Here is an 8,274-nt window from a genome sequence, read left to right on the forward strand (position 1 = left end):
CTCATGACACAGTGTGACCAGGAGAGGTCGAGGGAGTACTGTGAGGGAATTCACTTCTGGTACCTGCAAAACAACCAAGAGGCAGAAAAGGGAGCAAGTGCGAATGCCCATGTGGTAGAGGGGAGCAGGATCTTATGATCTCTCTTTCTGATTCTCTGGGCTGTTTCTTTAGCTCCCATTTCTCTTCCTCTCCTCAGTTCACTTTCATTTCCCTGTTATTCTTCACAGAACAGGGAACCTAAACATATTTCCGATTCACCTGGATTGTCTTCTTTTGCCACTTCCAGGAGCCCAGCAGTAGTGTATTTGGTCACCAGGTACACTTAAGTTACTTCTATTAAAATACACACATGCCAGGCGCAGTGGTGCACCCTGTAATCCTAGAGACTGGGGAGGCTGAGGCACAAGGATCGTGAATTCAAAGCCAGCCTCATCAAGATAGCAAGACCATGAATCTAAATAAAATATAAAAAGGGCTGGAGATGTGGCTCAGTGGTTAAATGCCCCTCTGTTCAATCCCTAGTACAACACACACACACACACACACACACACACAGTTTGTCTAAATATTCTGCCATACTGAACAGCAAAATAAGAAAAAGTTTTTCTGTTATTCAAAATCAAGATGTTCTTCCTTGCTGGGAGCTGTGGCCCACCAGGAGGATCCCAAGTTCAAAGCCAGCCTCAGCAATGGCGAGGAGCTAAGCAACTCAGTGAGACCTTGTCTCGGAAGCTATTCAAAGCCAAATTTTTATTATGAAACATATTTGAATTATGAGTGCCCTCCCCCCCCCAAAAAAAACTAGCATAATAACAAATACACTGTCCCTAAATGCTCATGCTGGGATTTGAGAACTTCTCAATTAATTTGGGGCATAGAGATTACGGATTATCATCCACTACCATGAACTCCCTGAGTAGCTCCTTTATTCCTTATTCCTGGGAGGGACTTTCCAAATGAAGGCTCCAGGTACTTATCTGCCTTAAACTCTCACTGTCCCTCTGTCATATTCATTCAAGTAAAGTTTGAATACTACTACTGCATGCCAGTCCTCTGCAGAGAAGATTCTAGCTTCCATGGGATTTAGCTTCTGGGCAGGCAATATATTGCTAAATTGCATTTCTTATAGACTTGTGGGATGCTGGGTTGATTTCCCTCAGTGTATCTTGATGGCTGTTTCTGAGTGAAACAGGCAAGAAAGACCTTCCTATCTTGAACACCAAGGAAGAAAATCAGAGAGACTCAGATGATCCTGGATGGTAGCCTTCTGCCTTTATCTTATTTAACCTTTGAATAACTTCCTGAGAGCCACAGAAGTATTCTTATGAAGCCTGAGAAACATAGCATTTAATGCATGGTACCATTGATCCATTGATTTATTTTTTTTCTTTCTTTTCCTTCATTTTTTTTTTTTTTTAATAATGGGGATTGAACTCAGGAGAGCTTTACCATTGAGCTAAATACATCATCCCCAGTCCTTTTTATTTCTAATTTTGAGACAGGGTCTTGCTAACTTGCTTATGGCCTCACTAAATTGCTGAGGCTGGCCTTGAACTCTGCAATCCACCTGAATTCTTTTTTGTTTATTTGTTTGTTTTGGGTATCAGGGATTGATCTCAGGGGTGCTTAACCACAGAGCTGCATCCCCAGCCCTTTTGTGTTTTATTTTGAGGTAGGGTCTTGCTAAATTGTTTAAGGCCTCATTAAGTTGCTGAGGCTGACTTTGAACTTGTGATCCTCCTGCCTCAGCTTCCCAAGTCACTGGGATTACAGGCCTAGACCAGCACACCCAGCTCTGAATTCTTAAACATTGCTATGAAATGTTTTTTATATAGAATTTTTGTTAACTTGTGTATTTTTATGTTATTTAGAAATACGAACAGTTTACATTTACATGGTTGTTCCTTAATCCCTGGGAACTCAAGAGCAAAGTGTGACAGGTCTTCCCTGTTTTCTACTCCTTTTGTCTTCCACAGGGCTGGGCATATCAACAGAGGCTAGTTAAACTTTTACTGTTAGTCACTTTGTAGAGGAATGCATTATTTATTATCTCTTGCTTGGGGGTCAAAGCAACAAACCAGATCTAAAGACACATTTAGAAGACCTGTCAATGTAAACAGGTGTGTATTTATTCTTGACTTTGCTATTACAATTTAGTAAAGCTTCATTTGTCTAACACCTTTGGAGATTGTGAAAAGCCTGAATTTATTTTCTAAATAATTGAAATTAATCACTTTAGGTACAAGAGTTTAAAAATATGCCGTTAATGAAATATTGCTTTAAATAAGATAGATCTTTGGCTTCTTGAAATGTATAGCAAGAATAATTTAATCTCTTACATTCAGAGCTAGATTACAAACTTACGCATCTTTGAAAAATATTAATATATGCTAGATTTTTTTTGCTGTACACAACATGGATGCAAGGCTGGTAAGGTTTTGAGTTCTTTTATATCCTAATAACTTTTCCCCCTCCCTTTATTAAGTATTAGATTAATCACTACTTCCTGGGTGTCTGGTTTTAGCAGTCCTCTTCCTAATCTGTGTCCGAGGAAGTCAGATAACCAAAGTAGTAGCATTGTATGTAAAGTAAAAGCAAATAGATTTTGAATCTGAGGGTCTTTCCTAGAAGGAAATAATAGTATTAGCTTTTCAAAGGCAATTCAATGGTCTCTTTCACTTGCTCCAGTAGTTTCAATTCTACTGCTGATGCCCTAGATTTTTGGATAAATTACCTTCTCTAGAAAACTAAGATGTTTTTCTATCTTTTCTGCTAACACAATTCAGTCAGAAGTAATTGTTTCCATCAAAATTTCTCCTTTATTTCTAAACTATTCTTTTTAGTTTCTCCTGATTCCAAATTTCAAACCACTAGTCCTTCCAATAAGGCATAAAGAAAAATCTAAATAACTTAGAAACCTGGTAAAACTTAAAGATTTTCTTATAGATTGCAGGGAGTCTTCCAAATGCAATGTTTTTGTTTTGTTTTCTGTAGGAAAAGAAGGCTTTCAAGTTGGAGTTTTTAAACTAAAACCAATGTATTCAATTTCTAAGTCATAACAATCACCATTTAAAATTGAGGTTCAAACCCAGCACCATGGCACAAGCCTATAATCCCAGTGGCTCCAGAGGCTGAGGTAGGAGGATCGGGACTTCAAAGCCAGCCTCAGCAAAAAGTGAAGCATGAAGCAACTAAGCGAGACCCTGTCTCTAAATAAAATACAATACTTGAGGGTCTGAGGCAGGAGGATCATTAAATTCAAGGCCAGTCTGAGCAACTTAGTGAGACCCTATCTCAAAATAAAATGAAAAGGGTTTGGAGATGTAGATGTGGTAGAGCTCTCCTGGGTTCAATCCTCAGTACTTAAAAAAAAAAAAAAAGAAAAAGAAAAGAAAGAAGTATCCAATGTATGCTAGGTGTTCATATTTTCTTTCCTGTACTTAAAGTAGTACCGCAAAGTATATAACAACCCTAATTCAGACTCATAGACATTAAGTAATTTAATCAGTCAGTAGACCATTAAGTCAAATACCTGAGATTCAAATCCAAAATCTGGATTTTTGTTTGTTTGTTTATTTATTTATTTAGTGGAGCTGGGGATTGAACCCAGGGCCTTGTGCTTACAAGGCCAGCACTCTACCAACTGAGCTACATCCCCAGCCCTTTTTTATTGTTTCAAATGTAAAAAAAAAAAAAAAAAGTTTGTATCTCATATAACAATCTAGAAGGGAGTAGTTCTGGAGAATGTCCACCTACTCAAGCAAGAAGTTCCTTTCATATTGTTGCTTTGCCTTGTTAGAGGGAGTAGCAGCAGTCAGATGGGAGTAGGCAAGGCACTTATAGGTGCTTGCATGTTGACAGGAAGGAGAAATAGAGGATCCAGTTGCCCCTAGATAAATGAAAAGAATAGAAGGACTGGGAGTACCCATCTCCCTATTTCCCTCCTTCTAATACCCAGACAGAGCTACTCTCAAAGTCTGCATTCTTGTCATCAAGCCAGGTTGCCATATATATATAGGATGGACTCAATGCCTTTATTTATTTTTATATGGTGCTAGGCTCGAAGCCAGTGCCTCACACTTGAGAGGCAAGTACTCTACCACTGAGCTACAACTCCAGCCCCTATATTTTTTTTACTTGTTCTTTTTAGATATACAAGCCAGTATAATATATTTTGACATATTATACGTACATGAAGTATAACTTATTCTAATTAGGATCCCATTTTTGTGGTGTGCATGATGTGGAGTTACACTGGTTGTGTATTCATATATCAACATAGGAAAGTTACATCTGATTCATTCTATATTCTTTCCTATTCCCATTCCTTCTCCCTTCCTTTTATCCCCCTTTGGCTAATCCAGTGAACTTCTATCCCCTCCCCTTATTGTGTGTTAGCATCACATATCAGAGAGAACATTCATTCAGCCTTTGGTTTTTAGGGATTGGCTTATTTCACTTAGCATGATAATCTTCAGATCCATCCATTTGTCGACAAATGCCATAATTTCATTCTTCTTTATGGCACCTTTATTATACTATTGCTGAGCCATAATAAGAGGCTATTCAGCATGTCTTCTAGCAACTATGGCCAACTTGACCATGGACCTTTTGGTAATAAATGTAGTCAACCAATTGTATCTGTAATCAGCAATTATTGTTAGAAGATAAAGTAGAAGTGGTTTTCTCAGGGGCTAGAATCTCCCCCCTGAGGAAGCAGGTAGGAATGACTTACAATAGTCAACTGGCCCAAAGGCCAAGCAGTTTAAAGCCTAGTTAGGTTCCATAAGAGGAGCTTTATAGTCACTTGATGAAAGCCAAATGACCAAATATTAGACCAGCAAGTATATGAACAGCTCCATTCAAAATATAAAGGCAAATAAATATCCACTTGATGAAATATAGAGTTGAGACTTCAATAAGAACAAATACAAGCCAGGCCTGGTGGCACACGCCTGTAATCCCAGCAGCTCAGGAGGCTGAGTTAGGAGGATCATGAGTTCAAAGCCAGCCTCAGCAAAAGCAAGGTGCTAAGCAACTCAGTGAGACCCTGTCTCTAAATAAAATATAAAATAGGGCTGGGGATATGGCTCAGTGGTTGAGTGCTCCTGAGTTCAATTCCTGGTCTCCCTCCATACACACACACACACAAAAAAAAAAACATTAGTTCAATCAGAAGTCTTAGGGGACTGGGGATGTAGCCCTGTGGTAGAATGCTTGCCTAGCTTGTGGAAGGCCGTAAGTTTGATTCCCCATCCCCAACAACAACAACAACAGAACACCAGCATGGTGGTATATGCCTGTAATTCCTGTAACTCAGGAGGCTGAGGCAGGAGGGTCACAAATTGGAGAACAGCCTGGACAACTTAGTGAGCACCTGACTTAAAATAAAAATAAAAAGGGCTGGTGGTATAGCTCAGTGGCAGAGCATCCCTGGGTTTCATCCCTAGTACCACATACACACAAAAAAAGTCTTAGTAGTTTTCTCAAATACCTGTGATTGGAAGATAGGAAGATGGGTCTACTTGGCTTTAGTGGGACAAGGATCTTCTGGGAAGATGCATGAGATGACTTGATCAGAGAAGACATCCCCCTAAGGAATAAGTGACTGTGAGAACTGCAGTTTCCTGAGTTCTTATTAATACTTACAACAGTTTTTTTTTTTTTCTGTTTTTTTGGTTTTTTGTACCAGGGATTGAACCCAGGGGCTCTTAACCATCAAACCACATCCCCAGCCCCTTCTACTTTTTATTTTGAGTCTTGCTAAGTTGCCCAGGCTGACCTCAAACTTGGGATCTTTTTGCCTCAACCTTTCAAGTTGCTGAGTTTACAAGTATGCACCCCATGCCCAACTCCTACAGCAGCTTTTTTTTTTTCCTGGTAGTGGCGATTTAATCCAGGGGTGCTCAATTACTGAATCACATCCCCAGCCCTTTTTTATTTTTTATTTTAAGACAGGATCTTATTAAATTGCTAGGGCTGACTTTGAACTCACAATCCTCCTGCCTCAGCCGCCAGAGCTGCTGGGATTACATGTGTGTGCCACCGCTCCCAGGTTACAGAAGTTTTTGTTTGTTGGTTGGTTGGTTGGTTTGGTTTGGTTTGGGTTTTTTTGGGGGGTACCAGGGATTAAACTCAGGGGCACTAAACCACTGAGCCACATCCCCAGACCTATTTTGTATTTGATTTAGAAAAAGGGTCTCACTGAGTTGCTTAGCGCCTCACTTTTGCTGAGGCTGGCTTTGAACTCTCCATCTTCCTGTCTCAGCCTCTGAAGCAGCTAGGATTACAGGCATGTGCCACCACGCCCGGCTATCACAGCTTTTTGAAGTCTTTAATTTTTTGTTTTTTCTTCCCTTTTTAATTGTGACAAACATGCCAATTTGGCTTTGCCTCAATTAATTCATATTCTTCCTTTCATTTTCTGATTGTGACTTAGGTTAGTTCTATGTTCTAATTAATTACATGTATATATCTTCAGCTACTACCCCAAATGCTTCTATACAGTTCCCTGATTCTTCTTTTTGTTGTTTCTATTTTAATTTTGAGTGTTTGTTTATTTTTTTAATACTTTTTATTTTTTCTTCTTCTAAATTTTCAGATTTGTAGTGTTTTGATAGTTGGCCTTCTGTACCCAACTACCTTTTTACCCAGAAGACATAAAACAGCTCATCTTCCTTGTGGTAAACAGACTTTGGATTTGAGGGGTTCTCCTTACTTCAAAACTGCCACCCCATCAAAGTTGTTATCAAAAGTCTGCTGTGGTCACTACTCAGTTAACTAAAAGTTTACAAAGGGCAACAACTCACCAATTAAAGTTTTGCTTTGGGTCTTTGTGTGAGGAGGAGGGAGAATGGGGATGTGGACCATGAGCTCTGTGTCTACACGGAGTCTTGTGTTTCCTCTTAGTGTTGCTGCTTTTGTTCCTGAACTGCAGTGATTGAGTGGGGTTAACCCGGCATAGTTTCTGCTCCAATAAATGCTTCTTTTGCAGGATGTTACTGACACATCCCTTCACACCTCTTCTCAGGTTGCTTCTACCTCAGGTGATCTGATCTTCTGTCTCCCCACATCTCATCTCCAATATCACCTCTTTAGGAAGCAGTCTCTAATTCTGCCAAACTTGAGGTCAGCAGATCTTCTGTTCTGAAGAACCAGATAGGAAATACTGGAGGCTTTATAGACCCAGAGACATAAGAGTGCTACATAAGGTCTCTGTCCCAAAGACTTAACTCCGCTGACGTAGTGCACAAGCAGCCATACACCACTGGAGTGGCTCTGCTGCAATAGAACATAATTTATAAGAACAGGGCATAGGCTAAATTTTGCCTATGGCTCAGTGTGCTGACTCTTGTTCTACTTAGATATTTCTTTTCTAGTCTAATTATTCATGTCTTCATTATCATATTTGTTTCTGTTAAGTTTCCCTCCACCAGAATATAAGCACCTTGAGGATAGGTGTTGGTGTCCTTACATGTCTCTGAACTAAACAAATCTGAGCTCCTAATAGGTATTCTATAAACATTTCTGGAAGTAAGCAGGAAAGAAAGATAGCAAGTGACCAGGTGATGTGGCATATGCCTGTGATCCCAGTGACTCGGGAGGCTGAAGTGGGAGAATTGTTAAGTTCTGGGCCAGTTTTGTTAATACAGGAAGACCCTGTCTCAAAAAATGAAAAAGAGGGGCTGGGGTTGTGGCTCAGGGGTTAGAGTGCTCGTCTAGCACGTGCGAGGCGCTGGGTTCGATCCTCAGCACCACATAAAAATAAATAAAGGCATTGTATCCAACTAGAACTAAAAAAATTATTTAAAAAAATGAAAAAGAAAAAAAGAAAGGTAGGAAGGAGTAAGATACTGATTAAGCAGAAAACAGGATTGTGCAAATCCTCCACTGCTATGCAATTAAATATGATCATCCCCTATAACACAATCAGATGCTGTTTATAACATGGCTACGTTGGGCTTTTCTAAAAGGCATGACCTCAGCAAACTTGCTTTTTTTTTTTTTTTTGAGGGGGAAGGGTACCAGGGATTGAACTCAGGGCACTCGGCCACTGAGCCACGTCCCCAGCCCTATTTTGTCTTTTATTTAGAGACAGGGTCTCAGTTGCTTAGCGCCTCACTGTTGCTGAGGCTGGCTTTGAACTCAGGATCCTCCTGTCTCAGCTTTCTAAGCTGCGGGGATTACAGGCATGTACCACCTGGCAGCAAACTTGCTTTTGAAGATTCATGGAATAATTTTCTAAGATGGCACCCAATGATTTTCACTCCTGG

General features: G+C 39.9%; 1 non-coding gene across 1 annotated transcript; it reads right to left on the bottom strand.

Moving 5' to 3' along the window:
- Positions 1–3,586: 3,586 nt before the first annotated feature.
- Trnat-ugu (transfer RNA threonine (anticodon UGU)) lies at positions 3,587–3,659 on the bottom strand. The gene has a single exon. It is a non-coding gene; the product is annotated as a tRNA-Thr (tRNA).
- Positions 3,660–8,274: the final 4,615 nt, after the last annotated feature.

Source organism: Marmota monax, unplaced genomic scaffold (assembly GCF_021218885.2).
Source record: "Marmota monax isolate L192 unplaced genomic scaffold, Marmota_monax_Labrador192_F-V1.1 WCK01_AAM20220418_F8-fsc00008, whole genome shotgun sequence".
In the NCBI taxonomy this organism is placed as follows: domain Eukaryota; kingdom Metazoa; phylum Chordata; class Mammalia; order Rodentia; family Sciuridae; genus Marmota; species Marmota monax.